The 27,217-nt window shown below is 51.7% G+C and overlaps 1 protein-coding gene across 7 annotated transcripts in view; it reads left to right on the top strand.

Moving 5' to 3' along the window:
- Positions 1–27,217, top strand: part of FAM107A (family with sequence similarity 107 member A) — a 107,424-nt gene that overhangs the window by 25,430 nt on the left and 54,777 nt on the right. The gene's annotated exons all lie outside the window — the stretch shown is intronic.

Here is a 27,217-nt window from a genome sequence, read left to right as displayed (position 1 = left end):
CCTTCAGGGACTGCTGACTGTGGCTCCCAAGGAAGGACAGGACGGACTGCCTGCACCTGAGCACAATTAAATTTTATTTTTGATGATTTTGAACAAACTTTCCCACCCCTTGATGTGCAGCATTTCCCCTGGGGTGGTCTAGACTGAGTCTGCTCGGCCACAAGTTCCAACAGGTTGGTGACGGCTTCAAGCACCTGGTTAAGCAGCTAGAAAGGAGGTCGGCTCCGTGGGGATTACTTTTAGGTGTGGAAGAATCCTTGGCTCCCAGTGTGAGGGGTAAGATCCACAGCAACAGAGACAGCCAGAGGAGCAGACGCGGAGAACACTGTCTTCACCTGCTGCTTGAGTGCGAGCTGGAGAAAATCCAGATCTGGAGAGGGGAAGGAAGCAAGGAGATCTGAGAAAGGCTTCGGGGAAAACATCCTGGCTGTCTCTGTGTGGGTTCCCTCGGGAGCAGCCCCGAGATAAGGATTCGGGTGCAGGTCGTTTATTTGGGAAGTGATTCTAGAAAACACCCATAGCAGATGGGAAAGTAAGACAGAAAAGAGAAGGCAGCCAAGAAGCGGTGTGTTGTCGACTCAGCTACTGCTGGGGGTGAGTGGAACTTAATCCCACGGGGAACCCTTAGGAATCGGTGCAGGACACACACCTCAGAGATCTCAGGCAGAGGGGAGGGAGCTGGGGTACTTATACACCAACTCCCATCGGCCATCGTTGGAGGGCTGCTGGTGTTGGGGCTGATGTGAATTCCTGGGCCCTTCTGGTCTGACCTGTGTGGGAAAGAGCGGCCTTCTTGCCTTTGCAGAGAGTCCTTGGCCGAGAGATGTCAATACCAGCTGCTGGAGGCCACTGAAGTGGTGAGGCCCAAGGGATATGGTGGTAAGACCCAGACTGGGGTCTCTGAGAAGGGCGGGGGGCAGGGGGCAGACCAAATCCTGGGAGAGGCATGGGAGCAGAGAACACCGGTACTCGGGTTCCTGGAGTGTGTACCGGGGAGACTGCAAGGCTCGTGGAGAAGATGTCCAGGCCCCAAGGGCAAACGCCCCGAGCAGGCGGACAGCAGAAGCTGAAGTCCTGTGCACTCCACTGGCGTGGGGCTCACAGTTACCAAGCTCTGGGGACAGGCAGGGCTTCAAACGGGCCAAGAGGGCCTGAGGTAGAGAAGGACAGAGTGCGGGAACCTGTGACAGGGGCCATGGCAGGCTGGGACAGGGGCTGCAGTCGTGATCCATGATCACGGCCGGCTCAGAGGGCCTTGAGCAGGCTTGACTGAGGAAGTCAGCAGAAGGCGCCCAGCCAGCCACCTGCCGGTTCCATAGCCCCTCCTCCCCCAAGCACAGTAGCTCACTCTCAGGGGAGAGTTTGCTGGCAGCCCCCCCGCCCCCGACCACTTACACAGACGCCCACATCCATGTACCGCTTGACAGCACTGGGAGCAAATGGATTTGCTCCGATCCTCCCTTTTTGTTCCAAGTGGCAGGACCCTCCTCCCACACCTGACGTGCTGACAAAGGGCTGCCCCTGAACCCCAGTGCCCTTCCTTCCTGACCCCCAGGACCAATTGGTCAATCCTGGGGTGGGGGGAGGGTGCTTCTGAAGGCCCTGGACCCTGACCAAGCCCCTCAGTTTCTCTTAGCTGACTCACTTCCATTCTAATGGGTAGTTACACCTCGCAGGCAGCCTGGCCGGACAGAAAGCCTGGCCCGGCTCTGAGCACTGGCCCTGCTACCCGGTAGCTGGACACGAGCAGGTCACGTCACCTCTCTGAGCCACAGTTCTCCTTTGAGAAATGCGGGGAGGGTATCAGTCTCTCAGGGGCTTGTGGACATTAAATAAGATAAAATAGCCACATCAGCAGAAGTCAAAGAAGAAAATATGTATATAAGATGTTTGGGAAAACATCTGGCCAGATACCCTCTCTGGGGATGAAGGTGCAGGCAGTGTCCATGATTACCACACACGACTTCTGTATTTTGGATTTTTTTTCTTTAAAACAAGCAAAAATACCTTATAAAATTAAAAGAGGACCAAAAAGACTGCTAAAGTGAGTTCATAGCCAGGAACAGGGCTAGGCAGAGCTCTCAGCAGGGGCCACTCTTTAAAAAGGACCACCTGGTTGTGGTACTTTTTTAGAAGCTGCATTGCACAACACTTCAAAGAAGGAAGAAAATGTCAATGCGGGGGCTTCCCTGGTGGCGCAGCGGTTAAGACTCTGCTCCCAGTGCAGTGGGCCCAGGTTTGATCCCTGGTCAGGGAATTAGATCCCACCTGCATGCCACAACTAAGAGTTCACATGCCACAACTAAGAAGCCAGCAAGTTGCAACTGAGAGTCTGCATGCAGCAACTAAAAAAGATCCAGCATGCCACAACTAACGAGCCCACATGCTGCAACTAAGGAGCCCGTGTGCCACAACTAAGGATATGGCAAGCTGCAACTAAGGAGCCCGCCAGCCGCAACTAAGACCCAGGCAACCAATAAATAAATAAAATAAATATTAAAAGAAAAGAAAACGTCAACAGGATGAATCAGGGAATCGGGGAAGGGTCTCCTGGAGACAGGGAGCTTGGAAGGGCAGCACAGCGAGAAGGTTGGTGCCCCACCCATGTCGTCTCTCGCAGCCTGTGCTGAGACTGGTCAGTCTGCACTCTTCTTGGGAGAACTGCCCTTGGGCTACTTGAAATTTCTTTGCTCCCAGGTGCAAAGAAGAGAGGCCAGGGGGCTTTCCTGGTGGCGCAGTGGTTGGGAATCCACCTGCCAATGCAGGGCACATGGGTTCGATCCCTGGTCCGGGAAGATCCCACATGCCGTGGAGTAACTAAGCCCGTGCACCACAACTACTGAGCCTGCGCTCTCGAGCCTGTGAACCACAACTACTGAGCCTGTGTGCCACAACTACTGAAGGCCGCGAGCCTAGAGCCTGTGTTCCGCAACAAGAGAAGCCACCACAATGAGAAGCCTGCGCACTGCAACGAAGAGTAGCCCCTGCTCGCCACAACTAGAGAAAAGCCCGCGTGCAGCAAGGAAGACCAACGCAGCCAAAAATAAATTAATTAATTAAAAAAAAAAAAAAGAAGAGAGGCCAGGAAGCGCCAGAGTTCACATCAGCCCGGGATGGTCCATAGCTAATGACTGCCTGGCTGGGAATGTGAAAGCCCAGCTTCTGGTCTTGGGGCAGGACAACCATGAGGCGTAATTTATACTCCAGAGTTCCCTGGGGACTCAAATTGAAGCTGGGACTTTGCCTGGAAGCGTCCCTTTGCTCAGTTGCTTCCACTTCCCCATCCTCTGCTCCCCCACTCCCTTACTTGTGTCCCCCCAGGGGCCAGTCCTTAATAAATCACCTGCATGAGATCCTCATCCCAAAGTCAGCTTCTGGGGGACCCATCCTAGGAGAGGCAGTGGGCGTGGCCAGCTGGATGGGACTGAGCACAGGCCTGGACTGAGAGACAAGACCACCCTGCCTGCAGGCAATGTCCTTAAATGTCACTTCTCGAGGCCACCCCGGGCCTCGCTGGGGTGAGCATCACAAAGTGGCCAACACCCGTCAGACTCTCAACGTCATCTCAGGGCACTGTGGCCACTGTAGGGACCCCCAGGTCAGTTTGAGATTAGGGCAGGACAGAGTCCAAAAACAACAGCTGTAGAGAGTTGAGTCTGTAACGCTGAGTCTATTACCCACTAAGAGTCAGTTTCCTCACTCAGCAAAAAGTTATTGCTCACCTGCTATGTGTCAGGAACTGGGTACTTACCGGGGATACCTTGGTGAAGAAAACCAGGCACGGCTCCTGCTCGTAGCCTAGGAGGCACACAGATTGAGAGGCAATGTGGCTTGATAAGGACTACGTTAGGGGAAAGATTGCAGGAGCAGGGAAGGCACCCTGGAGGAGGCAGCAACCACGGTGAGGCTTGGGGTGTGTCAGAGTTCACCAGGCAGAGGGGAGGGAGGGGTATGCCAGGTGAAGCAAGAGCATGAACCAGGCCTGCAAGGGGCAGAGGGTGGGACCTAAGGGCTGAGCGGCAGAGCTGAGAGCCCAAAGGGCCCGTGGGCTTGGCCAAAGGGTCTCAGACTTTGCCCAGGAGCCCTGGGGACACAGTGAGAGATTTAAGCTGGGGTCGACATGATCGGATATGCAGTTTTTAAGAAATTCCTCCTGGCTGATGTATGGAGAAGGGAGTGGAGGAAGGAAGGCCAGTGAGGAAGCTGCTGTATCATCCAGGGAGAGAGAGTGGTGGCTTGGCCAGGAGACAGGATGGAAAAAGGGGACCAGTCTCAGGGATATTCAGGAAATAAAATGGACAAGACTTGGGAACTGACTTTCTCATCATCGGGGTGGACAAGCCTTCAGGAATCTCTGCAAGGTACTCATGACCTCGGAATTTGGGTCTTATATCTCCCTACCCCCTGCCCACCAACATGCCACTGCTCTCCCGCCGGAGTGAGGATGGGGCCGTGAGGGGAGGGGGTGTATCTGTTCCCCAAGCCACAGAGAGGTCTTTCCAGTAGCTGTAATTCTGATCCCCGCCAGTAGGTGGCAGCCCAAGATAGAAAGGGAAGGGTGGTAAGGTTTCCCTGCGGTCACCCAGTTCTTGGGAAAGGTGTGCTTAGTGGACTGGTTACCTGGGACTTACCAATGGGCAGTGGACTTAACACCACTATCATTAGCAGCGTCACAATAGTAGTACCTGACTTCTATGGAGAATTGCTGTTGTCCAAATATGCTCTGCACAGAGCTTTACATGAATTACCTCATTTCATCCTCACAGCCCCTTGGGATGGGGATCCTTGTTATTCCTTTTACACATGAGGAAAATGAGGTTCAGAGAGGTCAAGTGACTTGTCCAAAGTCACACAGCCAAGGAGCCTCAGAATAAAGATTGGAATTCCAGTCTATCTCTATCACTATAGGAAACAGACTCCTCTTCAGAAACACTTGCCCTAAAACTACTCGAAGGTAAACAGTGTTTCCTGTCCCCCTGTACCCTTCCCCTTTTACTCCCCCTCCCCTTCCTCCTCCTCCCGCATGCCTCTGAAGACATTTGAAAACTGCTCAGAACTTCTGAGTTAAGAGTCTTTGGGAATGGTGGAGAGGGCTGGGTTTGAGAGGTTTGGAACTCCTCTTTTCAAAACTCTCCCACCTTTTGCAGTTCTTGCTTGTCTCCACAAGGTTGTGGGTCAGGAAGGAGCAGAAGTTTATCCCCGTTTTGCAGATGAAGAAAGAGAAGCTAAGAGCTGTGCCCAGGCCACACAGTGAGACCAGGCAAAGCTGGATCTGGAACAGCTAATCTTGACCCTTCACCACCAACCGTCATTCCATAAATCATGTGTGTCTGTGTACCAAGCATCTCCCCGGTGTCAGGCCCTGAGCTGGGCTCCGGGGCCACAATCCTCATTCCTCCTACGCATGGCACGGGGTCCAAAGGTTGCATTTCAGACCCACATCCTGCCAGGAGCCGGGCTTCAGACCTTCAGCCCATCAAGGCCTCCAGTCAGGCAGGATTTCAGTGTGGCTCGTAAGCCATATTTCAGCAGGACTCCAAGCAGATGGGGAAAAATTAATAAATGTATAAAATTCCTTTTCTCTCTTCCCATCCCACCAAGAGCCGAGCCAGTGGATAATTATGGGATGGCTGACAAAGGAGTTTGATCTTCAGGGCTGACTTACGGCATTTTTCCTGCTCTGGCTGACTGCTAATTTTGTCACTGCTCTTTCCAATTTTGTGGGTGCTCTGCTTACTGCAGGAAATCAGAAACTGTACCCAGCCATGACTGGAACAGGGAGAAAAGGAACGGGGAGCAACTGAGGCAGGGGCTGGACCAGGAGAAGCAGCAGAAGGAAGAAACCACACTTCTGCTTGGCTGGAGGGGGCAAAGGTGTTGGGGGAAATACAGCAACAACAATAAGAGTATTGATGATTGCCATACAGGGAGCACTCGCGGTGAGTCAGGGCTGTGTTAAGCATTCTACATACTTAGACTATTTCATCTAATCCTCCATCATTTATTTATCTGCTCCACCAGTATTTACTGAGTGACTGCAACATGCCAAGCACTATTCTAGACCCAGGGGGTAAACTGATGAACAAGACAGACCAGGTCCCAGCCTTCCTGGAGCTGCCATTCAGGTAGGGAAAACAAACAATAAACACAGAAATAGGATCATTTCAGTTTCTGACAAGTGCTATAATAAATAATAAACAGAGAGCCCAGGAGGCCACTTTGTAATAGGGAATCAGGGAAGGCTTCTCTGAGGAGGTGATAATTGAGCCTGAAGGATAAAGAGGAAAGAATCATGCGAAGATCAAAAACTGGAGTCAGGGAGAGATGGGATACATTTCAGGCAGAGAGAGCAGCAAGTGCAAAGGTCCTGAGGTGAAGGGGAAAGTGGTAAGACCAGGAACTGTTGGGGAGATAGGGGTGTGGGAAACGAAGTCCAAGAGGCAAGCAACACTTGATAAATCAGACCTCATGGACCAGGGGGGAGTCCATTCTATGGGCAAAGTTGGATCTAGAATACCTAATCCTTGACTCTTCACCACCAACTGCCATTTCATAAATCGTCTGTGTCATAAATCATCACTGCACCAGGCACTGTGCTGGAAGAAAGGGAATGGTGCCAGGGTTTCCTCACCCGCCCAGCTCCTGGGAAAGGGTATTGTGCTTAATCAAACTGGTTACCCGGGACTTGGCGGTGGGCAGTGAGTTAATCACTGGAAGTATTAACAGCATAATAACAGCAGCATCTAAAGTCTATGGAGAATTGTTGTCGTCCGAATCCTCTGCTCAGAGCTTTACGTGAATTACCTCATTTCACCCTCACAGCCCCACTGGGTGGGACCACTGTCAGTCCGCTTTGGTCAAGAGGAAGATGTATAAAGCAGGGAGTGACGGGATCTGATTTAAGCTGTAACAAGACGAGGGCTTCAGCTGCACCCACCTTCCCTTCTAGCCCCCAGAGCAGCCCCGTGCCCTGTGGTTATCTGACCCCACGCACACAGGTGAACCTGTGGCTCAGAGGTCAAATCACGTGAGGAACAGAGCTGTGACTCCAGCCTGAATCTTGCTCCAGGCTGGCGACAAGCAGAGGGAAAGGGGTGGAAGTGAGGAGGAGGGTGACTGCGGGGGGATGCTGAGAGCTTGGCTCCCAGCCTGGAAGCCGGCCTCCAGGTATTTTCCTGGCCCGAGCCCAGACCAGCCGCCCTGCCTGGACAGCCGCCCCGGTGAATGAAGGGTTCTGCTCGCAGCGTCTCTGCTCGGGGAGAGCCCCGGTCCCGAGTGTCTTCTGAGATCTATTATTAATGGGGCTGAGCAGCCTGAAGGTCACATCCCCACACAAGCCCGCCCGATCCCCCGCCCCGGCCGCCCCACGCAGCCTCCACCGTCTGGGCCAGTCTGCTGGCGAGAAGGTCAAGGCCTGCCCGCCGGGCCGCCAGAGGTCACCCGCCTGCCGAGCTGCCGGCTACAGAGGGCAGAGGACCGCTCTGCTTCTCCCCAACCCCGACTGCCTCAGTGTCCCCTCCTGAGAGGGGCGGGGGTGCAGGAGAAGCCCTGAGAAGCCACAGGGACCCCAGGAGGGCATGTGGCCGCCCGGGGACACCGGGCCCCTCGGTCAGGATCAATCACCCTAAGCCTGTCTGAGGAGCTGCCGGCTTAGAGCAGCTGTGAAAGCCGCCTTTGTGCCTGAGAAGAATGAGCCGCCGGAGGACGGGGGGCGCTGGCCCAGGGAACCCCTCGGGCCCCGGCTCCTGAGACAGCACCGCAGTGAGGACCCCCAGGCCTGGCGCCCTCTTCGTGCCATGGGAGCTGCCCAGGGGAAGAAGGTAGGAGCCCCTGAGGGTCCTGCTGGGGCCCTGGACACGGGACGGGAGGCTGCGTGAGCCAGGTGGGAGCCCTCACCCACCGCCCGCCGGCTCCCCGGAGCCTCAGCCGGGCACTGCCCACCGGCCTCCCTCCCTGAGCTCACAGCTAAGATTCGCATCTAGAAACCTGGCTGAGGCTCAGGGCAAGGCTGGAGTCGGATCTCTCCATCTCTGAAACAGACCTGGGCTGCCCAGCCCTCCCTGGTCTTCTACACACACACCTCTTTACTGCCCTGCATACAGGCTCCCTGACGCCCCTCCCCGAGCGCCAGGGGAGCCTGGCCCAGGTGGGTGCAGGAGCAAGAGAAAAAATAACTATCCTTGTAATTAAGTTGGCCAACCAATTGCTACTGATTTCTGTAACTCAGCTCCTCGTCTGTGAAGTGAGGACAATAGTAGCCACGACCTCAGAGGCTTGTCGTGAGAATTAAAAGAACCATGGAAAGTGTTTGAAAGAGTGCCTAGCACATAGGGGGCTATATACAAGCTCTAATCTGTTGTTGATAGAATTCTCTTCATATTATTATCCATCACCTTCTGAGTCTGGGATCTCCACTGGGAAGGGGGTGGCTATAGATAACACAGCCAGTGCGGCATTTCTGAAAATAAGGTCTGTAGACCCCCTGCCTCAGCGTTTAAGATGGGGGGGGGGCTTGTTTAACAGTCGCCTTCTCAGGGCACACCCAGACCTCCCAGGTCCGAGCCTCTGGGGAGGGAGGGGGAATCTGAGTTTACTCACCGGCTCCCGGGGGATTCTGGTACATGCTCACAGCCTACACTGGCCGGGACTGCGATCCCAGATCCCAGCTCTTCCTCCTAATAACTGCGGTGAGGAACTAAGCCCCTCTGGATCCCAGCTTCTCACCTGTAAAGTGGGGCTGGTACCCGTCTCATGGGAGGTTCCGTGAGATAATGCCGGTAAAGTACTTATCGTGCTGCCTGACACCCAGAGGGCCCGACACACGGAGGCTCTAGTCCTCGGCCAACTCGTGATGACCTATTCCGTTAAAGGCAGGGAACTAAGGCTCAGAGGCAAGACGTGATTTCTTAGCCAGGGTCATGCAGCTAGTGGGACAAAGGGCAGGATTTGAATTCCCTTCTGCTTGACTCCAAACTTTCTGCCAACCCAGCGCATCCCACATTTTTTAAATTTGAAGAAAAACACATCGTGGACGTCGTGGAGGAAGCACTCTGGACCTCAGTTTCTCCATTTGCAAAATGGGAGTGTTGGGCTAGATAACCCCTAGGGACCTCCTAGTGCTGGCCTCTGCTTCCCACCTCCCGTTGTTTCACATGCGGAGTCGGGCCTGGAATCTGCTGCCTTCCCTCAGCATTCCCGGCAGCCTTACCCTAAAAGCTTGATATTCTGGGGCCGTCACTCCCCGCCCTCGCTACCCCCCTGCAATGCTCACTCTTGCCTGCAGGGGTAAGTGTGGGTCACCTGCCGTCAGGGCAGGTCGATGATCTGACAAAGCCCCGGGGAGTCCCAGAGCTGCCTTCCCAGCCAAGCCTTGAGCCCTGGCCCCAGCCAATCCCCTCTTTCAGGAACACTCTTCCTCTCCCAGAGGAGAATGAGCTCAGTCTCTAGATCCTATCTGTGCTGAATATGAAGGCGGGGAGTCATCTTGCAAGCCAGCTTCCCAGGCCTAGAAAAGACCCTAACAAGGTCTAGCCCAGGAATGGGAAAGTATAGCTCACGTACTACCTCTCCCTATTTCTTCATCCGTGGCAGACATCACAGTCCATCCCTGCACACCTTCCCACTAAGTCTAGACAGCTTCAGAGTCCTCAACACAGCATCCCACTCCCATACCGGTCAGTCAGAACTCGTCCCAGGTTGAAAGCCAAACCTATTCCTGGGCCAAGCCCTTCTCCTGCCCAGGGATAGCCCTCCCGGGGAGAAGGCGGCAGGGCACAGTGACTGGGAACAGGATCTGTAGAGTCAGACAGGCCTGAGTCAGTCCCTCCACATCCTCTGTAACCTTGAACAAGTCAACGCACCTCTCTGAGTCTCAGATTCTTCCTTAGTAAACAAAAGATAATAATCCTCAGATTATCGTAAAACCTAAATGATGTCATGCCTGGGACAAAACAGGCACTCAGTCCATGTTGTCTCTCCCTGAATTGGATCCTCGCGTACCTGCGTCCTCTTCTGAGCCTCACAACTCTTCCTTTGAGCCAATGAGGGCATCAATATCAAACCCAATGGCAGATGTAAAAGCTGAAATCCAGCAAACGTGCTTCCCCCAGAGGGTCAGTGGTGAGCCAGCCTGGAGCAAAGGCTGTGAGCAAGCCCAGGCCAGGCCCCCTCTGGAGAGTCCTCCATCTGTGGACCAACCCCGCCCAACCCCCAACATGCCCACCTCTCTCTCTTTCTGGAAGCAACAGCGCCACTGGTCTTTGTGTGATGTGTAACAGGCCTGCTATGTGGAATATAATCCTCATCACCCATGCTTTTATTCTCCCACTGGCTTGTCCCGTAAAGTGCACCCTAGTGTCCTCAGGAGATCCCCAGACCCCCTCCCATAGTTATGGCTTAATCATAGTCACAACATAACAGCTCTGGAAAACCCTTGGTGATGTGGCCCAATCCCCTCCCCGTTGAACAGCTGGGAAGACTGAGGCCAGAGAGAGGAAGGACTTGCACAGGGCCATGCAGCCAGGACCAGGGCATTTCTGCAATGCCTGGCAGCTCCAGAGAGGCCATGGAGCTCCTTCTCCAGCACCACGAAGAGGGGATGGAGCTGCACCTTGGAGATGACTCCTTCCCACTAAATGCACTCTCTCCTGGTACCTAACTCTGTCCACTGCATCTCCATTCTCTCCGGCCCCAGCCTTCCGCAGTAGACTATTAAGTGGGTACCTGCTGCCCTGTGCTGGGAACTGAGCCAGGGATGGAAAGGGATGGTCCCTGCCCTCACAGCCTTCTCTGTTAGTTGGGGAGACTGACAGGCAGGCAAATAATGATAGGTGGGAACAGCCCAGGTGACAGTAGAGACGGGGCTGACTGGTCAGATGAGCATCAAGACCATCTCCAGCTGCAGCATGGGGACTGGGTGTGAGGACTCCAGGTTGGAGGTGGCTGCTGAAATCCCCATAACTTGGATTTCACTTACAATGCTGTCTGCTGCAAGGAGTGGAAAACCCAACCCCACCTGGTCGAAACAATAAGGAAATGTATTGGGTTCCCTAAGTGGAAATCCAATGGCTCAGTAATGTCTCAAAGACTTTTTCTAGAAACCCACAGCCAAGGTTTTCTTGAATTTCATTGGCTCAAATTGTCACATGCCCATTCCTAAAGCAGCCCTTTCCCCCTGGGGAATGCCAAGGGCATTGGCTTCGCCTGGAATCCTGAACCTGCTGCTGGCAAATGATGGAAGTGGGACCCTATGATTGGTTGAGCCAACGAGAGACCCCTTGGGGCTGGAGATCAATCCCCCAATGTCATCCCCCCAAAACTCAATGTGAGAGGGGAAGATGGATGCTGGGCATTTGATCATAGTGCCCCACCCAGAGGGAGAGGTGATGGTGGTGTCTCTGACCATGGTGTAAACAGAGAGAATGGGAAGAAATTGAAAAGTCTGAGGGTGAGGCAGAAAGAGTGCTGGACCAAGAGTCAAAACACAGACGTTGCTGCTTCTGTTCATCCTGGGCAAGTTACGAACTTCCCTTGAACTCAGCAGTTTTTAATCTACAAAGTAGGTACCCAAGCCACACTCAGGATTTTTGCAATGATCAAATGAAGGCATTTTCAATACATGGAAGCAATGTATCTAACTGTTTGGAACATTCCAGAAGCTGCAAACATTGGCCAGTTGGGCACGCATTGATTCTAGAGAGATGAGTGCAGGCAACATGTCCTGGATGGAGCCTTGTTTTAAGTCCTTGCGACAGTGAGGTGGCAGGTCCTTGGGCATCAAGGGGTCCAGGAAAAGCAGCTCCCACAGGCCTCAGACACCCCTTGAGGGCTAGGACACTTAGCACTCTCTGAAATATTCCTCCAAACTCAGCACCACCCAGGGTTTTCACTTCCCTGAACGACTCTGTTGATGTTGCCAAGATGCTCAGTGCTTTGCATTCATCTTCATTAGAAGAAAGTTTCCTTGGCTGAAACAAAAGGGAAAAAATATGGGAGAGATGGCTAAATTTGATAAATGGCCTGGAAGGGAGTGTTCGTTCTCATAGAGCCCAAAAGGCACACATCTGGCAGGGCTCCACTGGCTCCCCAAACACTTATCCCCACCAGTGATGGAAGGGTCCCCCCAGCCCCGGCCCCAGGGAGGGTTCCTGCTCACCAGCCCCCAGCTGAGCAGGGCAGGGGGACCGTGTTAGGAGGCCCTCGCCATCCGCACTAACCCATCACCCCCTCTCTGCCCACCGCCTCAGACTGCTTCTGTGAGTGGGAAGGAGGCCAAGCGCCCCACTCCTCAGCACCGTGGGGAGTCCACCGCTGGCTTCCCAAAGGACTCAGAGTGGGAGGCTTGAGGACAAGAGGAGAAGGTTGTCGGGAGGCCCTCTCCTCACCCCCACCAAAACAGAGGTCTGCTCCTCACTGAGCCCTCACCTCCCAGCATCCCTCCAGCCTCTCAGGCTCCGCTCACACCAGCGGCTGCCTGGAAGGCACTCCCAGCTGCTATCCACACATCCAGCCCTTCCCTGAGTTCCCGGTCCAGCACCTGCCCACCTGCTCTTGTAAGTGTTCTTAGGGCCGGTGTGTGTTGAGTTCCGACTGCACACCTGACAGACATTCCATCACAAGGTGTGAAGGAAGATGAGGCGAAGGGATAGCAGTTTCTGAGCACCGACCCTGCCAGCCCCTGTGCTGGGTGCTTTCACATGCTTCCCTTCAGCCCTCCCAGCCCAGCAAGGCAGAGGCTGCCATGCCCATGTCATGGATGAGCAACACTCAAGGATTCATCGTTCTGGGCAGCAGAAAGGGGCATTTGAAGGCAGGCGGAGTGACCTTTGGAAGCAGGAAAAGGGCACAGTTTTACTGTCCCCCAGGGCCACCTAATGGAGCTTTAATTCTCCTCTGCCCCTGGCTTCCCCAAGCTGGGTTCAAGAATTGCCTGAACAGATATACGGGTTGGGCACTGCACAAAAGTAATGAGTGTATGGGTTCGTAGGGATGGAAATCCATCTCCCCCTCTGCCTTTGGAGGTTTGTGCACAGGCCCTGGTTAGGTCTGCCGAGAGGCAGGAGTGTTGTAATTATACAGTGCCATCACTTAAAGCCCTTCAATCACCTTTTCCAAGACTGAAACTTTCCCTGTGTGTCTTTACGGCTGGAAGTCCAGCTGGGGTGGGGAAGACATTGAAGGAGAAAGAAAGAAAGATGCCAGCTCAGGTGACACTTCTTCTAGGAAGCCTTCCCTGCATGGACCTCAAATGTCCACACAGGACAAGGGGCTTAGATAAGCAGGGAAAGGGGCAAGCTTGTCTCAGAGCTGCATTTGCATAACTAGGTCCGCATGTTTTACTAAATCTGGAGGATTAGCAGGGGTAGCTGGGAAGGGGCCAGGGAGATCAGAAGAGAATAAAGCTCCTACGGGGACCCCATTGCACCACCGCTCTCCTGTGGACTAGGACAAACCCATTAGGCTCTCAAAGCTCTCTCTACTGCGCTGACCACTGTTGCAATTTCATACTTAGTTCTATGATTTATCCCTGAGGGAAGGGAGATTGAGTGTAATGTTTGACTCCCCACTGTGTCCCCAGTACCTAGCACATAGTAGATGCTCAACAAACTGAGGAAGGAAGGGAAGGAGAGAGGGAGTCTGGGTCCTCATGGAAGTGACTTGAGGGTGGGGTTGAGGGCCAAGCTCACGGAGGATCCACACAGAACCTCAGGCTAGTGGGAAGGACACGGCCTGGGTCCCTCCGCTCTTCCCACACGTCCCCTCCTTTCCTTCCAATGGTTTTAAGTCTCTGACCCAAATTCCCGGATTCCCCACCCCACTTCCACCTGCCCACCACACACACACACGCACACGCACACGCACACACATACACACACACACACAGACCTTCCACCTGCACAGTTTCCTGGCCAAATGCAAAATCCCTCATTGATTGTTCATCATTCACTCAACAAATGTTGACTGGGCACCTACTGGGTCCCAGGGTCCCAGGCACCAGAGACAGACCAGTGAACAGGACTCAGGCCCTGCCCTAGGGGTGCACAACCCAGCAGGAGAGAAATGAGTCACCAGCAATGACAGGGCCGGTGCCAGGTGCTCTGATGAGGGGAACACAGAGGACCCAGGGCACAGGAGGGGGGCCGCAAAGAGAGGGGAGCAGTCAGGGAAGCTCCTGGCTGGCCTTTAGATTCCTCCCACATGCACCAAAGCTAAGGGCTTGCGAAAACTTCACACAGCACAGCTGGACCTTGGTCTACGCCTGCAGGAGGGACTGAACCCACCCCGAATGGTTCAGAAGCCTAAGGAGTCCCAATTCCTCTCAGGCCTCCAAACTTCTCATCTGTACAACAGGCACTTCCTGAAGAAGAATAAGAAAGTTTTCCAATAACTGAGCTCCCACAGAATCCTCACAACAGAGGTACGGATGCCCTTATTTCACCAAGGCAAAGATCCAGATACAGGGAGGGTGAATTCACTGCTCGCGTTCACACAGCCAGCAAGCGCCAGAGCTGGGACTTGAACCCAGGTCCTCTGGCTCTTCAGCCCACGTTCTCCTCGACTTGTTTTTTTGCGCGTCAGGATGAAACTGCACCTCCAGCCAGAATGAATCTTCACCTTGCGGGTAGAGTTACTAGCCGGTGGTTGCTCCAGTCCCGCTGGGAGCAGCAGCAGAAGGGCCTTAAAGTTCAGAAGAGTTTAATTTCCATGGTGAAAGGGCTTGGAGGTGGGGCAGGAGGGACCAAATCAAAAGGCAGCTTTTGAGAAGGCAGAAGCCCAGAAGCAGCTCCCTCGCTGGGGCCCAGGGATCTGCTTTCAGAACACTGTGTCTCCCCAGCTGACATGAACGAGGGGCTTTGTTCAAGCGAGAGATCAGATCTCAGGCCTGGGGCAGAGGGAAAGGGCAAGGAGCTGGAGCTTTTCTTCTTCATCTAAAGTCCGAGGGGAGCCAAAAACAATCAGCGAGGCCGCCGCAGGGAAGCCAAGAGAGGCTGGCTTGGACTTGGTGACATCCTGCTCCCAAGGAAACTCAGGACGGGCCCGGGGGCATCCCACAAGGGATGTCATGCCCAGAGCCTGCGGAACTCAGCCAGAAGCCAGGAGGTGCCCACAGGCGTTCCTTATGCACTTGAGCTCTTGGGAACACCTTAGGGGCATTTTGGGGTGTACGATGGGGCAAACCTTCATGGTGAGTCCTGCCATCAGGTCAGCATTTCTAAGGGTCCCATGGAGACTCTAATCACAGGCACTGGGAAGTGACGTATTGGTTTCCTAGGGCTGGGTGGCTGAAAACCACAGAAATGTGTTCTCTCACAGTCCTGGAGGCTGGAAGCCTGAAATCAAGGTGCCGGCAGAGCCGTGCTTCCTCTGAAGGCTCTGGAGGAGACTCCGTTCTCTGCCTTCTGGCCTCGGTTGTAGACGCATCACTCCAGAGTCTGCTGCCGTTGTCACGTGGCGTTCTCCTCGTGTGTCTGTCTGTGTCTCTTCTCCTCTTCCTGAAAGGACACTAGTTGTATCAGCTCAGGGCCCACCCTCATTTTAACTTGATTACATCTTCAAAGACCCTGTTTCCAAATAAGGTGACGTTCACAGGTACAGGAGCTAGGGTTTCAACGTATCTTTTGGGGGGAAACAATTCAACCCATACCTGTGACCCTCACCTCACTGGACCCCTGGACCCCTTCTTAGCCACCTGAAGTTACATGTCACTCTAGCTGGAGCCTGTTTGTTCTCTCCTGGCTGCTCTTCCAGGGACTGCAGTTCATTTTAGAGCCCATTCATTGCAGTGGCTTCCCACGTGGGAGACCCAGAGCAATCTATTTTGATTCAGAATCTGATCCTCTGTTCTGAGCAAAACTCTTCATGAGCAGCTACAGGGAAATCCACAACCACCGGGCCCTCTGTGGCCTCGCTCCGGCCTGGTCTCCTGAGATGCTGGCTCTCACGCACTCCGCTTCAGCCACACTGCACTGCCCATGTTTCTCCAACAAGCCAAGCTCTTCCCCACCTCAGAGCCTCTGTCTCTGCTGTTCCCTCCACCTCCTTCAGGTTTCATCGCACAGAGGCTGTCCCTGACCCCTCCAGCTAAACTACCCCTATCGTGGTCCCCAGTCCTACAGTCGCTTCACAGAACTTACTTGGCTATTTCTTTAACTGTTTCATATCAGGCTTTCCCAAGCAGCATGTCAGCTCCATGAGGGCAGGAACCTTCCGTCACTCCCTCTGGTTGCTAGGTGACATACACGAGGCATGAGTGAATGAATGAATGAATAAATGAATCCATAGCTACCATCCAGGGAACTCACGAATATTTCCTGAGTATCCACTCTGAGCCAGAGGCTGCCTCAGGCCCGGGGTATGAAGGAGAGCCCAGTCCAGTCCCAGGGCCACGGTCGGCCCAGGGGGACAGAGAGTACAGGCCGCGCTGAACGGTTGACCAACAAGAATTAGAAAAAGGAGCCATTCACACAGGCCTTCGCCATCCACTGCCATAAAATTGAAAATTCAAATTGTACCGTCTACCATACTACAGTTGGATGTGAACATGGAGATGGCCCCAGGGACCACGGCCTCCTCCTGATGTCTTAGCACCCCACTCCCACCACCGTAAGCCCTCTACCTCTAGCAGCCCTGCAGCAGAGGAAGAAAGAGCAGGACCTCAAAACGATGGAGATGTAGTTTCTGACACCCAGCAAGCTTGGGACTTGCATTGGTGCTCAAAGTCCATGAGGGGATCAAGAAGAAACTCTCAGGCTTGCAGGGAGGAGTGTCCTGGGAGCTCCCACTCCCAGGAACATCGCTGACGAGAGCAAGTGTGGCACGTGGCCTTGCTCATCTCAGCGCATCACATCAGTTGGCCCAGCCAGGCCTGATCTGGGAGCGACGGGCTTCCTATGTTTAGAAGCCCCTGTTTAGGGAACCATACCCAGATACTCTAAATCCTTAGGCCTGGGAGCTCTTTCAAGCAGGACCTTCCCGAGAACACCCAGCCTCAGCCCTTGCCCTCAGGAGTCCCCAGGTGAGGTCACACCTGAGATTAGTTCTTTTCTTTCTTCCAGAATCCCTCTTGGGTCCTTTTATATAACTGGGTTCAGTCTTTCCTGGGACGATAGTATGGAATGAACTGGTCCTTGCATAATATCTGTCACATTCTTCCTCAGAGATGAGTTTTGGATAGGTAAACGAAATTTTTTATTATAATTGTTAAGTTTTAAAAATCATTTTGATTAAATATTAAGTAACAGCAAAAGATTATTTGGAAAACATGCATATATGAGGTATAACAAAACACGACCCACAAACACTCGTGTATCTAACCACTAGCTAAAGAAAAAAGCGGCCAGCCATTACCCGGGAAGACCCCGGGCCTCTGCCCATGTTTCCCCTGCTTTCCCCTCTCAGAGGACACCTCTTTCCCTCTCAGACATCATCCCAGAATCCCTAGGTTCTAGACTGTTGAGATTCCAGCTTTGCATAAATGGGATGGGCGTATTTGTCTGTAATCTGTTTTTTTCATTTACCGTATGTTCCTGAGATTGGTGCACTTTGCTGTGTGCATCTGTATGGTATTTGCCAGGTTGTATAGTGTGTCATTGTTTAAATATGCCACAATCATCTAGCCACACTGCTGTTGGTGGACACTTGCCTTGTTCCCAGAACATCTGCCATTACAAAAAATGTTCCTGTGAACTTTCTTGCATATCTCAGTGTGCCCATATGTCTCTCAGGTGTGGATCTAGAAGTAGGGTCACTGAATCTGAGGGCACATGCATTCTCACCTGCCAAAACTTTACCTCTACCTTTAGGGTCTCCGCTGGGCCTGAGAATTAAATCAACCCAAAAAAGAATAACAGGAAAAAAGTGTAAGGATTTTACACGTACGTGGGAGTCCCCATAGGAAAATGAAGACTCCAGAAGTGGATAGGTCCAAGTGCTTATATACCTGGTTGAATAAAGAATAGCAATTGTGGAAAAGTAACTGAAATAAATGGGGGAGGGGTGGCACTAAAGGAAAATAAGAGTTATTTTAACAAGATCTGTTTGTACAGATTTCTCTTGCCCTCAATTCCTTGTCTCTGGTGATAAGAATGTTTCTTTCCTCCTGGTATAAGAAAGGCATCTTTCACAAGGGAGTTTTATCTCCTGCTTTCGGGAAGAAAAGGAGAGGTCAGAGGGCCCTTCTCACATCTGCTGTTTTTCAAGTGTCTTTAGCTCAAAATAATCCTTATGCCAAAGTAGCATATTTGGGGGGCATATTCTGCACGCTTTGCATGTTTACAAAATAAAGCCAAGGTGGTTATAGCAAATTACACTCCTACCAGCAGTATATAAGTGTTCAGTTACCCCCCCCATCTTTACCAATATTTTCTATTTTTCACGCTTTTTAATTTTTGTGAACCTGGTGGGTGTATACTGGTATCTCATTATTGCTTTCCTTTTAAAAAACAGCAAGTTTGATGTAAAAGATATATTTAGAAAGCTATAAATTTTTTTCAAGCACTCATGAGCATTTACAAACATTGACCACATTCTAGATTACAAAAGAAGTCCAGATACCAAAGAATCATACGCATCAGAGTACACATCTACAATATCTTTAGACCTGAACGATAATGAAAATACTATATATCAAAATGTGTGGGATGCAGGCAAAATAGAATTGAAGGAGAAGTTTATAGTTTTAAGTGTAGACAGAAAAGAAGGCTGATATTTAATGAGCTAAATGTCAAAGTTAAGCAGTTGGTAAAATAACAACAGAACCAATCCAGAGAACGTGGAAGTCATGAGAAAATAAAAATAAGAGCAGAAACTAAAGAAGTGGAAAACAAATATATGATAATGAAGATCAATACGGCCAAAAGCTGGTTCTTTAAAAAAGACAGTAGAGAATGATATGGCTGACTTTATGCCCGTACATCTTTAAACTTTCTAGAAACATCTAAAACATATTGTTGAACAAAATTGGCTTAAGGAGAAATAAAAAACCTGAATAGTTAATAACACTTAAAGAAATTAAATCAGGAGTTAATCTTCCACAAAGACACCATCAGCCCATCAGTTTTATAGGGGAGTTCTATTAAACTTTAAAGCTATTCATCAGTTTGGTTTTATACAAAGTCATCTAGGCAATAGCAAATGAGGGAGGGAGATTGTGGCCATGGCCTGCCCACCTGCCGAACACGGTGGGGCTCCAAGGCCTTTTGCTTCAGACGTGTAAGATCCCCTACCCAAGAAGCCTTTGATGTCTCTGTCACTGTCTCTGGGCTCTTTCCTCGGTCTCAAGGCTGGGCAACTACAAGGCTCGAAGGCCTGCGAGGTGCAGCCCAACGATTGGTGAGCCAGCCAGGGAGCCGAGACAATTCCCGTGAGCACGCGAGATGTGGGGAAATAAAAACAAAGACAACGGGAAGTTGCGGGGGGTGATCCCGAGGAGGCCGTCCCCTAGCCTGTAGGGCCCTGTGGCAGCTGACCACCATGGGAAATGTCTTTCTCTTCCATCACAGTGATGATCTTCTATTAACCTCAGAGTCTCTTTCCAGTTTAAAAGTAGCAGCCCCGTACTCGTGGCTCATCTGACTGCACGAGGGATGGCTGGTACATACAGATAAAACCCAAGGACCTGGATTATCTATCAGATATTTGGGTGTTATTTGGTTGGGTAAGACAAGCATACTCCCAACCCACCACCCCTAAACAACTACAGCCACAAGCTTTAGGGATATTAACTCAGGGATAGGCTTGTGAATTGGACGTGGCCAGTTACCCCGAAGGGGTTGGTTGGGGCCTGTGACAATGGCAAAATAATAAGAGTACCGCTGGGCTCCTGGTCCCACCTGTGGAAGGGGCAGAGCAATGATACAGTATAACGGAAAACAGCTATACGCCGTCTGTGATGTGTTACAACAGGTGGAAGACGTTACAAAAGGTCTACCCAAGTCGTCCAGCAATGCCCAAAACCACCATTGGGGGTCTAGAACAGCTGTGCCCGATATAAAGGACCCCCATGGACATTGAAAGTGACCAAGAAACCCACTTTACCATCCATGAAGTTCAGGCACAGGCCAATAAAAGTGACATACGCTGGCATTGCCACCTACCCTACAACCCCACTGCTGCTGGGCTAATTGAAACGATGAATGGACTGCTTAAACGACAGCTGAGATGGGAAACCCGTTCTCTCCACACGTGGACACATCCCAGGAGCAATGGTCCCAGTGCCTGCCCTTGCTGCAGGATCTACCCCCAGGCGAACACATAAAATGGCCCTGGGATGGGCAGGTAAACCCCTGGTGGTTTGGGTTTGCTGCCCCATGAGGAGTAAGATTAGAAAGGCGCTTACAGATTTCACCTGTCTTCTACCCCGGCCACAAATAAGACTACTAAGGTAATTAATCTGAGCCCCCTACGGGAGAAAGGCAACATTCTATCAACCCCGTGGTCAGTCGTTTTACCACCGCTTCGGTATCTGGCACTGGCTGTGGGACCTGAGGGTGGACAGGTGGTATGGAACCGTAGGCCAGGACAAAACCACTGGCAGGGGTGGTGTTATCTCAGAATGCTGCTAGTGCTTGTATTTTGCTTAATGGTCTTGATCTTCCCTGCATTGCACCTCTTAAACATCTTACATTTTGTCCCTCGTCTGAGCAACTGGGCGACAGTGGTGGCCTCACTGCTATGATTGCTGGGTCTACAGCGAGATGCCGCTGTCATCCTCCTTTGGACTTGCATGAAAACTTGACTCAGTAAGCGCTTGGCTCCAAAGTCTGCCCACCCCTTGGACTCTGTATTGCATTTGTTTTGTACTTGTATTTGGCTGCATTGCACCTCTACATACCCGACCCCAGGGATTGTAGGAGGAAGGCCAAGGTGGTAAGGGTCGTGCAGGGTATGTAGGGGTGAAGTGTACGGTCAGACCACTCGACATGGCTGTTCTCTTGCTCTCTGTGCATCCCCCGTTCGACCAGCCCCGGCTTCACCTACACCTGCTCACGTGAACGTGCTTAGCTCGTGATTGATCTAATCCTTAGGCCAGAACGGCTCCTCCTGCTCGCTTATTAAAGGGAAACATCTGCCCTCGTGATGCTCGTTAACCCGAGGGGCTGTGCGGGATATGTCCCAGCTGCTGGTTTCCCTGGTAACTGATGAACTAACCTGACCGTCAATTCCCCTATAAATGTGAGCCGCCTTCTTCCCTGAATAGCAAAGATGGCTGCCGTGACCTGCCTGCGTGCGTTACAGGCTGGAGTGTGGCTCCAGGACCTTTTGCTTCAGACATGTAAGACCCCCTACACAATAAGCCTTTGATGTCTCTGTCACTGTCTCCAGGCTCTTTCTTCGCGCTCTCGAGGCTGGCCAACTACAAGGCTTGCAGGCCTGCCGGGTGTAGCGTAGCCCACCGCCCTCCCTCCTTCCCTCTCCCCACTGGTAATCACTAGTTGGTTTTTTGCATCTGTGAGTCTGTTTCTGTTTTGCTATATACATTTATTTTTTAGATTCCACATATAAGTGACATTATCGAGTTTGTCTTTTTTTTTTAGTCTTATTTTTGGCTGTGTTGGGTCTTCATTGCTGAACGCGGGCTTTTCTCCGGTTGTGGCGAGCGGGGGCTACTCTTCGTTGTGGTGCGCAGGCTTCTCATTGCAGTGGCTTCTCCTGTTGCGGAGCACGGGCCCTAGGCACACGGACTTGAGTAGTTGTGGCTCGCGGGCTCTAGAGCGCAGGCTCAGTAGTTGTGGTGCACGGGCTTAGTTGCTCTGCGGCATGTGGGATCTTCCCGGACCAGGGCTTGAACCCATGTCTCCTGCACTGGCAGGCGGATTCTTAACGTCTGCGCCACCAGGGAAGCCCAAAGCGTTTGTCTTTTTCCATCTGACTTATTTCACTAAGCATGGTGCTGTCTAGGTCCATCCACGTTGCTGCAAATAGCTGAACTGCATTCTTTTTTACAGCTGAGAAATATTCCATTGTGTATATATACCCCACACCATAATCCATGTGTCTGTGAATGAGTACTTGGGTTGCTCCCATCTACTGGCTATTGTAAATGGTGCTGCTAGGAACATTGGGGTGCATTTACCTTTTCGAATTAGTGTCTTCATTTTTTCCACATACACACCCAGGAGTGGGGTTGCTCAATCATACAGTTGTTATATTTTTAGTTTTGAGGAGCCCCCATGCTGTCTTCCATAATGGCTGAACCAATTTACATTTCTACCAACAGTGTATGAGGGGAGGGTTCGCTTTTCTCCGTGTCCTTGCCCACATTTGTTATTCGTTGACTTTGATGATGGCCATTCTGGCAGGTGTGGGGTGTTATCTCATTGTGCTTTTGATTTGCATTTCTCTGATGATTAGTGATGTTGCGAGTCTCTTCATGTGCCCATTGGCTAGCTGTATATTGTCTCTGAAAAAAAATGTTTAGGTCTTCTGTTCATTATTTGACTGGGTTGTTTGCTTTTTGGGTGTTGAGTTGTATGAACTGTTGTACATTTTAGATGCTGACCCCTTGTTGGTCGTGTCGTTTGTGGGTATTTTCTCCTATTCAGTGGGTTGTGTTCGTTTTGTTGATGATTTCCTTTGCTGTGCAGGGGCTTTTGAGTTTGGTTCGGTGTAACTGGTTTGTTTTTGCTTTTGTCTCTTTTGCCTTGGGAGACCAGGGGAATATTGCTGTGGTCGTGTCAGGTGGTGTTCTGACTGTGTTCTCTCCTGGGAGTTTTGTGGTTTAGGTCTTGCTTTTGGGTCTCTAGTTCATTTTGAGTTTATTTGTGTTCGTGGTATGAGGGAATATTCTGGTCTCTGTTCTGCAGGTGGCTGTCCAGTTTTCCCAGCAGTACCTAGTAAGGCGGCTGTCTTGCTCGTGTCCATTGTATATTCTTGCCTCCTTCAGTTTTTCCTCTTTAAAAATGCGTCTTTGATAAATAGTGATCGTTTCAAAATCTTCAACTTTTTAGTTGTCTGAAAAGTTTTTAAGTATGTTTGAGCTTTTGAAATGTCTTTTAGTGTAAAAAAAACAAAACACACACACACACGCACAAAAAACCCATGAGTGAACACACCCCACTTCATTTTATGGTAAAATGATTTTGATATCAAAGTTCAATAAGGACAGTAAAAGAAATGTAAATTGCAGCCCAATCCACTCATACACTGATGCAAAAAATATCCTAAGCAGGGCTCCAAAATCCCACAGCCAGGGCCTGCTGGCACTGGAATTATTTTGAGTTCATGTGCTACAGACATCTCCTCTCTGTGGGTCTAGTCTGGGCCCGAGCAGGTAAGGGACTCGGGCCTGAAATGACCACGGGCTCCCTCTCTGAATCCTCCCATGCCAGAGCTAGGCCAGAGTCAGTGGAAAGTTCCAGTGGCAGTTTTTCCAGAGATGCCTCACCCAGGTGAACACCGGAGAGAGAGAGAGAAATGTCTCAGGGTGACCTTGCTGGCCCAGTCCTGCCCACTGGTACTGTGAGCCCAGGCCTGCATCCCAGGGGCAGCAGACACCTGCAGGAGCTGAGCCAGAAGGCTGTCTGGGTCAGATGTGACATGCAGACCTTGGACTGGCCATAAGGGCTGAAGCTTCCTGCCTTCTGCCCTGCAAAGGCTCCAGCGTCCCAGGGCAAGGACGTGGCAGCCATGGGAGGCAGGCTCCTTGGGAGGGCAGTGTAAGGACAGTCTCCTGCAGACAGCGGGCCTCCCCCAAGTTTACCCCCTCACAGGGAGGGAATGGCCTGAGGGTGCCCAACCCTGGGAGGTGGGGCAAGGGCATCCGGGAAGGCTTCCCAGAGAAGGTGCTGTCTAAACAGAGCCCTGGAGGAGTGAGCCGGGCCAAGGGGAGGGTGACAAGCTTCCAGGCGAAGAGACAGAGGCAGAAGCTGGGTAGGGCCAGGGCGGGGGTGAGTGCTGTAGGAGCGAGGACGGTGGAGGCCACAGGGTGACAGGCCCGGGGAAGCAGGCCAAGGAGCTGGGTGGGCGTGCAAGTCTGAGGTTAGCCTGGTGGAGACAGTGTTAGCGCCGCCTTAGGGGCCTGCGCCATGGAGTCAGGAGGACCTCGGCTGATTCCTGGCTGCCCTGCTCACTAGCTTTGTGACCCTGGCTACCTCCTTGACCTCAGCTTTCCCACATGTGAAATGGGTTCATAACAGAACCTACGGAACACAGCACTTGGCATACTGTAAGGGCTCAACAAAGGGCTACTATTTCTGTTTCGTTATTTTATCGGATCAGAGTCGGTCGGCTCCCCCGGGCGGGCTGGCGATGTGGAGCTGCCACCATCAGCAGTATGTGTCCTCCGAAGAGATAACTGAAGCCCAGGGGTGGAGGCGGTGATGGGGGCAGGGGGGAGAGCAACAGAAACGGGCTCCTGTGCTCCACGGATGGCCGAGGAGTCAGAGGAGGGTCCAGCAGATGTGCTTCCTATGGGGGAACAGACTGCACACGGCTGCTAGTGCGGTCAGATAAACTGACTCCCAGCAGTGCATAAAGATGGGTGACGGTAAACATGAGGGGAAGGAAATACTTGAATTGGGGTTTTTCTCTTTGTGTTCCAAACTTTCCACAACACTCCATCTTTATCACTTTAAAAAGAGGACTTTGCTCCTCTAATTTGAAATTTTTCTTATTTAATACTCAAATACTGTATTATAGAAAAATCATAAAGTACAGAAAAGACAAAGAAAGAAAATCACCCGTTATTCTTCTGTCCAGTATAACTACTGCTGACACGTGGTGCGAATCCTTTCAGACTCTGTAGCTCACGTTGTCTCTCTGTTATAAGCAAGCTCTCTTAGGACTTGCTGTCCAGACTGCACAATAGATCACACCCGTCCTTTCCCGTCAGTTCCTTTCTCATGGGCTCATCATGTTCTGCTAATAGGGACCTGCCGCAATGTGCCTGACCAATCCTTGATTTGGGGGTGTTTATTTTGTGTACTACCACATCCTATTAGATGTATTTTTGTGCATACCGTTTATCCTTTCCTTGGGATAAATTCCACTTTTAGGCCCATGGGTGGGTTTCTGTGAAGTAGCGTACAAAATACTATGTGTACATGAGGATGTGCAGACTCTCTAAGAAGAGGGAGCATGGCCATGTCAGGTCCTTAAGGGAGCACATTTCCCAGAGACAAGAATCTCAGCTGCAGAAAATATAATCTGCAGAATGTGACTTGTCTCATTCTTCATTCTCATACAGAGCAGTTTGGCAACTGGGACCCATAGGGCTTTAAACAACTTCATTTCATGGAAATAATATCCCATTTAATTAGTAATTATTATGTGCCAGGTACCATCTCACAACAACCCCATGAAGTCAGCATTACTGTTATCCCCATTTTACAGATGGGAAACTGAGCTCAGAGAGGTTAGGTGCCTGGCTCAAGGTCACACAGCAGGTCAGCAGTGAACCTAGGAATCAGACCCAGGCAGGCAGCCGTCTGAAAGCCCACTCTCTGAGCCATGGACTTGCCCCAGCATCACTGCCCAGTGTGGCAGTGCTTCCCAGAGCCAGGAAGCAAGCCCTGAAGCAGCAGTTCCCTCGCTTCTCTAGATCAACCTGTCATGGCTCTCTGGGCTGAGTTTCTACCAGGTACCCGCCCGTAAAGAGAGGCTGCGGAAAGTTAAGATCTGCCTGGTTGAAGACTATCTGCCTGATCCAGGTGGGCGAATGTTATCATGGCCTGGCTGGTCCTGTTGAAACCACACTAGCTACCCCTCTACCTGCTCAGAACAGCACCCTCTCTGGGAGTACAAGGTTGGCTGTCAAAATTCTGCTGATCTCAGACCAGGAGGGGGAAGTAGAGTGGATGGAGCGGATGCTGGGGGTCTTTGGGCAGAGCCACGTGCTGTGCAGCCACCTCTTTTCACGTTGGGGCTCGTGTATGCAGCAGCCCAGACTGAGGACAGCGTTGTCGGGCACAAAGCAACCAAGCCCAAATGCTGGGCAAAGGCCCAAGTTTCCTTGAGCGAAAGGAGCCCCAGTTCTGCCTGCCACGCAGGGGCCCTTGGAATTTCAGTAAGTCCTCTGGGAACAATATCAGTGATAACTTATTAGCAGTTGGATTTACTGAGCACTTACTATGCCCCACACCTAAACGGGTGACAGGGCTAGGAGATGTCAGAGTAGGGATCTACACAAAGGCAGCCTAAATCCAGAGCCCACAGCTTTCTCCCCCTAACCCTCAGCAAACTCAAGGAACTTGAAAGTTCCAAACTGGGGCTTCTGCCACCAGGCGGTGAGCTCCCTGGGGGCAGGGACCGGGACCTCCTCACCCCAACAGACTGAGCCTCCTGGATGAGGGATCCTGCATTGGATAAACCTGGGATAAAGTCCCTGTTTGCCACCTGCCAGCTGTGTGGGCTTGGGAGAGTTACTTAACACCTCTGAGCCTTAGTCTCCTCATCCGTGAATGGGGACTAGAGATAACCATTTAGTGTGGTGTCTGTAGGCAGCAAGTGAGATGATTCTGCAGAGCATCTGGCCCCCAGTGCTGTGCCCGATAAAAGGAAGTGGCTGTCGTTAGTGCTGTCGTGACTTCCATCCTGCAAGTGATTCAGCTGCTGTTTCCTCAAGTTCAGTACAAATCAGTCTCCACAAGGGAACGGCCTCAGGCTGTCTAGCTCCCAACTAGGGATAATAACCATGTAATGGTCATAGAGGCAGCTAAGATATATTGACCGCCCACTGCGTGTCAGGTGCCATTTCTCAGCGCTTCACATATTAACTAGTCAAGACACAGCCCCGGGAGAGGGCAGCAACTTCCCACATTGACCCTCCAGGGAGGAGAGTCAGGGGTCAACAAGCCAGGCCCAGGCCAGCCTGTCTGTGCATCAGGCTTGGGGGATGTCCTGCCAGGAGACTCCAGGCCTCACATCTGTGTCTGAGTCCTGCAAAATGGCTTTCCCTCCCACCAACCCCTCAGGTGGCTCGGGATTGGGGGTTGTCTGCAGAGGGCTGTAGAGCAGAACGTCGGGGGGTGTTGAGGTAACCTGCTTCTAAGCTACCCCATGGCCTGGGGCAGTGCTCGATAAATACTGGTTGACTAATATTTGTTGACTGCAAGCGAGGGTTCCATTTCTAGAGCACAGGGGCTCAGGGATTGGGCTCTACCCGTCATTTTTTTACATATGCATAGAAAGAAAGACTGGAAGGATATATACCAAATGTTAACCCTGATTATCTTAATTAGGGGTGATGGGATATAATGGTCATTGTGTGTGGTGGTTTTTT

The sequence above is a fragment of the Tursiops truncatus genome, chromosome 10, assembly GCF_011762595.2.
Source record: "Tursiops truncatus isolate mTurTru1 chromosome 10, mTurTru1.mat.Y, whole genome shotgun sequence".
NCBI lineage: Eukaryota > Metazoa > Chordata > Mammalia > Artiodactyla > Delphinidae > Tursiops > Tursiops truncatus.
This window is presented reverse-complemented; position numbering and strand designations above follow the sequence as displayed.